General features: G+C 34.9%; 1 pseudogene; it reads left to right on the top strand.

Annotated features, from left to right (window-relative positions):
• Positions 1 to 2,367: 2,367 nt before the first annotated feature.
• LOC106462742 overlaps positions 2,368 to 8,674 on the top strand; it is a 144,289-nt pseudogene continuing 137,982 nt past the window's right edge.

The following is an 8,674-nucleotide window of genomic DNA, read 5'->3' as shown; positions in this document are numbered from 1 at the left end:
CAGTCCATTTAAGCCTTGGTCGCAGAATTATTCCATTTGACAACTAGTCCATCTAAAGCCTATATTGCAGACTTTTTCTCGTTCTGATAAAGTTTTAGACGCGGGTAAAGCTTAAATCGCAGACGTATTCTGTTTAATAATTCGTTCAAGTAAAGTTATGATCGAAAAACTTGACAACTTGTAAAACTTTAGAAGACTCATTATCTTTCCTAAGTTGGGAGCTGTTTCTTATGGTGAAGACCCTAAATGTAATATTTTATTATAGAAATTACAAGTTAATGATTTGAAAATAAGACAGGCATGGTGATTAGGGCGATAGAATCGCACCTGTGGGTCGCGAGATCGAATCCCAGCCCCGAACATGCTCGCCTTTTCAACTGTAGAGCATTAAAATGTCACTGTTTATTTCACTATTCGTTTGTGAAAGAGTAATCCAAGAGTTGGCGATGGGTTTTACCGGTCAGTTGCCTTCCCCGCGGACGACAGTTCAAAATTAAAGATGGCGGCAGGTAGTTTTAGTAGCTTTGCCATAAACAAATGAACAAAGCAAAACAAAATATTGTCTTTACAAGTTAAAGTAAATGATTATATTAAGGAATGCTACATCAACAATACACAGTTTCGTCTATCGTTTTGAGAAACCACAGTAAATCTAAAGAAAACCACAATACATCTTAAGACTTGTGTATCGCTTTGAGAAAAAAATATATACACGTAATGACTTACGTATTGCTAGCATAACAACAAAACAATAAATAACAGTGCGCATAAAGATTCGTGTGTCACTTTGAAAAACTATAGTACACATATTTTTATTTTCAATTCAGAAAATACAGACCACAAAATACTTGTTTATCGCTTTGAAAAAATTATAGCACAGAAAACATTTGTGTATCGCTTTCAAAAACCACCGTGCACATAAAAGCTCATATATCATCTTGAAAAACGAAAACAAAAATAGTCATTGTCTATGACCAATGAAATATGGCTTCACAATGAAAATGAATGAATAGATTTATTTCTTGTTATTTGAATACAATCACTTCACTCACTCCATGGACTACATTAGTAACACCCATTCGGTGTATGGTAAACTTCATTATAGCAGTAAGTAACTCATTGTAGCGGTAATTAATCCATTGTAGTAATAATTGGTTCATTGTAACGTAATTAACTATTTTGGTGTTTCCGTTGACTCCTGCTATGTTATAGCAGTCATTTTTTAATTTTATTGTTTTTTATTGGTAAATTTTGAAACGATTGGTTATGATGAAGGAAATATGTGAGCATAATTTAAAATTTAAATTTCTCTTGAAAAATTTTAGTTAAATTGTTTTCCAAACCTTATTTGTTAAAATATTTGAACATCTATTCGGACAACTTATCTGTCAGATATGCCCATTATTAGACTTTTCTTACATTATGTTTGTTCTCAGCATATATCATATATTTTTATTCCATGTCTTCTATATCCAGTTTGTATGTAAATCATGATTATAGTCATTACTCACATTCATTTAGGAAAATCTTAATTCAGATTGGCATTGAGTGGGAACATGTTCAGAGATGTAGCCGAGTTATAGATTATACAACGTGTGGTAGCAACTACTCGGAGATGTTTCCGAATTGTAGTTTATACAAAATGTGGTAAAGGATGTTCAGAGATGTTGCCGAGTTATATTTTATACATCGTGTGGTAACGGATGCTCAGAGATGCTAAAGAATAATTATGAAGTCAAATCTATCATTCGATTAATCATTTGTCAATCAGATGTACTGATTTTGGAGAATTCTACCCCTCATCAGTAACCCTGGACAAAGACAAATCGATGTTTTTGTCTTTTCATTCCAGCTTATTGCTGGCTGGCCATCAGGGAGTTGCACCCCCTCTTCGGACAAGAGGTGTGATGAAACAGAAGGTTGACAGTATATAGCGGACGTGTAAGTGTATTAGTTACTCTCACTGACAAGTGGTGAGTCGAATGATGGATTGGGCTTCATATGTATTTGTAACGTTTTAAACAGTTTGTCTGCTGAATAATACAGAATAATAAATAAGTATTATAAATGCAACGTATTAGTCAAATCCTATGTAAATATAGGTTCATTTTAATGAGTAAAAGTCAGCTAAACCACTGTATATATAAGATGTTCAGAGATTCTACTGAGTTGTTGCTTACATAGTTATACTTGCTCTTAAAATAGCACCGAAAATGATTAAGAATTTGTGTACTATAAATATTTCAGAGAATATTATTCGATTTAGCAATAAGTATTCTGAACCACGTACTTTTAATCAGAATGGAACATATATCGATATATATGAATGTTTACACTGACTAGTCGTTTTCGCTTCAGGCGAAGCTTATGGAACAGCGACTTCGTGATTTTAGCGAAAACGAACAGACTCCGAATTTTTCTAAGATTCATCTGGAGTGCAAAGAGAAAAAAGAGGTCATATTCAAGCTGGAGAAACAGGTAGAAGAACAGGTAATAGAATTGCTGTTTTGGTTACCTTACATCATGGGTTTAAGATTATTTTAGTGAAGTTAGATCGTGTGCCTCTAATTGTTTTGTTAAACTTAGGTTGTGGATTTGAGGCTGCTGTGATAACCTCGGATTGTTTTGCTGAACTTAAATCATGGGTCTTAGCTAGCTTTGATAACATCAGACAGTATATTTGAAATTGTTTTGATAAACTTAGGTTGAGGTTGCTTTCATAACCGTGCAGCGTGGATTTGAGATTGTCTTCGTAAACTTACTGTGGATTTGAGATAATTTTTATCATTCATGATCGTGGGCTTAATATTGTTTGTGCCACCTCTAATTGTGTTTTGAACTAAAAGCAGTTAAGCATCACAGTTGTTTGTCATTTCGTTTAAGCCTAAGATCAAGACCGCGAATAAAGGTTGTAGTTTTTCGAGTACCTTTGAAGGATCAAAATGTACAGCATTATTAACGAGGTAATCTAATGTGATTTGGAAGAAGTATATTAAGCAAGCTTCGAAGTGAAATGGCAGTCCAGAAGACGAGGATAATTGGACTTAAAAACGTGTAAAACGTCCCTAGCTTTTGCGTCAGTAATCATGGGTGTTTTCTATCTATCCAATGATACTTAAGTTATAAAAGAAATCAATTTATTTTTAAACACTTTGTGCAGGATAAATGAAGTTCTGGATTTGAAAGACAATTGAATAAATTGAACTCACCTGGTTCAGCTTGAAAACTATAGCTAACGGCGATTAATTAACGACATTTAATTCCAGCATGAACTCTAATAAACTAAGACTAAACGCACCGATTTGTAAAATGCACAAGTAATGCAACATATACGGCAACTTTTTACTGAAGTCTTTAAAGGAAACTTTCATTTTGTGCACACTTACTGAAGGAGTTTGTTTAATAAGTTAAAAAACGAAACCTAGGTTTAGTTCTGAATTAAACCTGATAATAAGAGTGAAAAAGTAAATTCATAGCACATTAACTAAAATTCGTTTAACTATGCTCCATCTTAACTGGTTTGATTTTACTAATGGATATTTGATTCGTAGAAAACGAATCATTTAAACAAATAACAAGGTTTTCACGAAGCGAAGGCTACTGTTAATAATCGTATTCTTCTGTTTTAAGTATATTTGTTTATTTCATAAATTCCGCACCAAGATATACAAGAGCTATCTGAGCCATCTCAAAACTTTAGCTGATACCTGAGATGAAAAACAGCTAGTCAACAGCACCCATCGGCAACTCTTGTCTCACCAAATACTGGAAAACAGTTAGTCAACAGCACCCAACGCCATCTCTTGTCTCACCAAATACTGGAAAACAGTTAGTCAACAGCACCCAACGCCATCTCTCGTCTCACCAAATACTAGAAAAAAGCTAGTCAACAGCACTCATCGCCAAGTCTTGTCTCACCAAATACTGGCATTTGACCGTCGCTCTTCCAGTGTACTCATGACCCCAAAGTGCCGAGCACATTTATTCCCTATTGCTGCATAAACGTGTCCTGCACTTTGTTACTATATATAACAAATATTAAAATATGTAAACTGATGTGTTTGTACTCATGACCCCAAAGTGCCGAGCACATTTATTCCCTATTGCTGCATAAACGTGTCCTGCACTTTGTTACTATATATAACAAATATTAAAATACGTAAACTGATGTGTTTGCTTGATGGAAGAAAATATTAACTCATGTACATAACATTTTTCACAGAGTACCTAACATAGCATGCTCCTAGTCCTGCATTAATTTAAACTTGAATTATTTTTCTGTACTATTTCAATCTTCTAGGGTTTGATGATAAATACCCCCATCCCTAATTGAATTGGAAAACTGATGTGTCTGGAATTATTGGGTTTTACGTAATTCTATTTCCTAACTGAAACTTAATAAAACGAAGTTCAGATGTTGTTTTTTAAGAGTCTATTTATCATCATTAGTTTTTTTTATAGAAGAAGCTGCGAGTAGAAGATGCCAAGCAAGTGGAAGCTAAAACGGCCAAGATTAAAGAATGGGTCGCCAACAAGCTGAAAGACGTATGATTTATTACACCTAGTTATTTACTATAGTAGATGTAGTCGTGTGGTAGCTAATATACCTGGTTATTTACTATAATAGATGAAGTTGTGTGGTAGTTAATATACCTAGTTATTTACATTTACTATAGTAGATGAAGTCGTGTTGTAGCTAATATACCTGTTATTTACTATAGTAGATTAGGCCGCATGGTAGATACTAGATTTTGTTATTTACTTTAGTAGATGAAGTCACATGGTGGCTACTAGTACTAGACGTAATTATTAGTGTCAACAAATAAGTGTACAACAGCTAACAAACTTAGTTATTTTCTCTAGTAGATGAAGTCGTATTATAATTAAAAAAGATGAAATCGTATTATAGTTATAGACGTAGTTATCGGGTGCCGTTAGACGACAGAGGTGATTTAGCACATTTAGTTAATGTAGGGTTTTTATTTTTTCTCACTAAACATAGTTGATCTTCACGATTAAAGTCTTTTTGTGATTTTAAAGTTCTTATTTTAAGAAAAACAATCCTCTTTAACTTGTTAAGACAATGTTCCTTAAAGGTATGAAAACAATCATTTTTAAGTTTGTTAATTGAATGCTCCTTATATAACTGAAAACAATCCTGTTTAAGTTTGTTAATTGAATGCTCCTCATATATCTGAAAACAATCCTGTTTAAGTTTGTTAATTCAATGCTCCTTCTGTGTGTGAAGTTTGTTAAGATAATGCTCTTTAAATGTACACACCCATTCGTCGACACATCTGTTTAGGCACCAATTACCTCACTCAAAGTATTTAAACAGTGAATATACAGTTGAAAGTAAAGTTTATTATTCAATTAATAATGTTATATGTTATTTCTATTTAAAACACTTACACGTTTATATTTTTAGAAAACATATGGATATAATTTTTACTTTACCTTCACTTTTTAAGGTGTTCTATGTCTGTTCAAATGAGTCACCAAGACATCCACTGAACACGAAAAACACACTGTTCATGTTCCGACATTTGTACCTTGTGGAGTTGTTGTAGCGTCGGTACTCATGGTTTAAAAATCACCACTTGCTCGAGTCTAGATCTTCATTAAAGTTCTTGTGGTGTTATTAATTGTTTTTTAACATTTTTATTGCTGCTTGTCTCTCGGTTATCTGACTTTTTGAAATTTTGAGAAGTTATTTAGCTTCAGTTTTTACAAATTCCGACATTTCCTTTGATAGTTGGAACAACAGAACCAGCACCTCAGGGAACAAAACGAAAAGTGTAACGAACAACTGGAACTGCTTAAAACCCGACTTGTTCATTTATCTCAGGTCAATCAAGAATCCACTACAAAACAAAGGGAAGGAGGGAGCACGGAGGTAGGTGTATCTATGTTGTTATAGATGGTTAATGTTGGTTTCAAATATACGTTTCTTACTTATTTACCAATTTCAATTGTTTAGCAGAAGATGGTTAGGGTTACACAATTATTGTATCTCCACCAAGGTTATATCATTAAGCCATTGAAAAGGTTTAATCACATTTTCATCGTTTGTGTCTTATTTATACTTGAAATTACAATAATAAAGTTATTTAAGTACTACGTTTTAATAGAACCAGTTTTTTAATTTAACTCAGCTGTCACTTTATTTATGAATACAGCTTGATTTATTGGGCGTGCTAAAGTTTCATAAGCTTACAGCTACTCGGGCCGAGCGTGACCCAGTGGTTAGCATGCGTTCGTACCTCATTACTACCCAAAGCAATTAATTAGTGCTTTAGATTTTGGGGCCGTGGGGGCATTATAAAGTAACTGTCAAATCCCGATATTCGGTCAGGAAAGAATAGCCCAAAAGATAGCGGTGGGTTCTATCGACTAATCTGTCAGTTCAGAGTTACGGAAGGCTAACTTTGCAAGAATATCTGAAAACAAATAAGCAGCTACTCTTCGAAATCAATGTCTGTAAATAATTTCAGTTTGGCACCAGTGGGCTTTTGTGCCTTCAGTCGTCTTAAACGTGGTCTTGGAAGATGATGTACACTTACAATGGAGGATCAGTGAAAGGTTTGTATAAAATGTATGCTTTTAAAAGTGTTTTGCTGCCCTTCGCAGAAGCTCATTACAATATAAATTGCGGCGTTAGACAATTTTATTTAATCGTGGCAACCAGATTGAAAACAATTGATGATGAGAAAATGGATCCAGGAGTGTCACAGGACTTGGAACATCGTTTATAAAAGTGCGATTAGACCTCAGTGTTCGAATTTTTTACGGTCCAATAACTTCTGAGACTGTATTTGATTATAATCATCGAATTTTTTCCACAGGATTCCTCAAGAGGGAGCTACGAGGACGATGCTGTGCCTTCGGAGATGCCAGAACCATCTTCTCCTACGACAGTGAAGAGTATAGAATTACCCTCTGATGTCTTTACTCTAACTGAGACAGATATTAACCATCCTGCTAATGCTGTGAAGGATTTTTCTAAAGCAAAATCTTGCACCCCTTTAATGCCACCGAAGGTATCTATTGAGAGAAAAAAATACGAGCTTATTGATCAAAATGATTTAAGAAAATTGAATTTGGATCTGGGGTTAGAGACAATGAATTTAGACACGATGCCATCGCAACCTCCAGCTAAAAGCATAGGTACACAAAACTTAGTAAATTCTACCAGTGATAACTCCAGAAAGACAGGCATAAGTCAGAAAAAAACACCAGTGCATTTTCAGAGACAGCGAGTTAACTATAAGTTTGTATCAGAAGGAAGAGGGTCCTCACATTCCTCCTCATCTCGTTCAGAGTTCTCAGCTACTCCACAGGGTCGCTCTCGACTTACGGGCACAAGTTCTACGGACTCTGGAGTTAATAGCAACCCTCCATCTGGGAAGTCGGCTATTGCCACTTACGGAAGCTTAGACCGTAAGTTACCGAGTCACAGAAAACTAACTCGTATTGAGTTTCGTGGGAATAGTGAGCAGGGAAGGAGAGCTCGGACCGATGACGAGCTTCACGACTATGCAGAAATATATACACCTAGTACTGATGTACATTACCCGCCTTCGCTGGTGCACGGAGAAGAGGAAGAGGACGTGAGACCACCCACACCACCTCTTCATCGTTGTCCATCATGGGTAAGTTGGCCCAAGACTAATTGGATTTTCAAAGACATTTCCGAATTTGATTTGTGTACTTAAAACATTTATTTCTCTATCTAAACATTCAGATAGATAATATTGTTAATACAGCTTTGCGTATTTGTAATAGAGATGGTTAATTCAACAGCTATCAGTTTGAGTTTTTATCAGGTTTTGAGTTAACACTATGTGGTAATAAACTAAATGGTCAGTAATGATCGATTTCTTTGGTTCTCTTTTTGAAATATGCAAGGCACGTTGTTTGAGTTTTAAAACATTTGAAATATATTCAGATGATTAGATGTTTATATTTTACGCTTTCCATGGGCATTCTTTTATATTTTACATAAAAATATAGATAAATGAATGTCAATTTGAAGTTTTACGAATGAATATAATACGAGACCGTACATGATAGGTCGTGTTTCTTTTGTAAATAATCATGTTAAGTTCAGTGTACGTTGAAGTGCGAATATCGACGGAGTCTAGTAAGCAAAAAGAAATATGGCAAAAAAGAATACCAAAGCGAAATATATATAAGCAAAATATTATTTAACAGAATTCGTACCTTAACCAGTTGACATCATATTCGAACATGTAGACGTGACACATTTCGTATTTTGGCTAAAACAGACAACGTCACCCCAGGACGTGGACAAATACTTAGGATAGAAGAGAAGAGATAGACTATTACTTCGGTACAGTAGGGGTGCATAACGATACTAATAGACAGACGATTATTCGGTACACGTGAATATATAACGGTACTTAGGGTAGCAGAGAAGTGATAGAGTATTACTTCAGTACCCGAGGGATTAAGTAACGATGCTATAGTTTAGAAGAGATGAAGTAGAGCATTCTTCAGTACGTGTAGGTACGTAATGGTACTTAGGTTAGAAGAGATGAGGTAGAGCATTCTTCAGTACGTGTAGGTATGTAATGGTACTTAGGTTAGAAGAGATGAGGTAGAGCATTCTTCAGTACGTGTAGGTATGTAATGGTACTTAGGTTAGAAGAGA

This window comes from Limulus polyphemus, unplaced genomic scaffold (assembly GCF_000517525.1).
Source record: "Limulus polyphemus unplaced genomic scaffold, Limulus_polyphemus-2.1.2 Scaffold1237, whole genome shotgun sequence".
In the NCBI taxonomy this organism is placed as follows: Eukaryota; Metazoa; Arthropoda; class Merostomata; order Xiphosura; family Limulidae; genus Limulus; species Limulus polyphemus.
The sequence above is the reverse complement of the archived record's forward strand: the minus strand, read 5'-3'. Positions and strand labels throughout refer to the sequence as shown.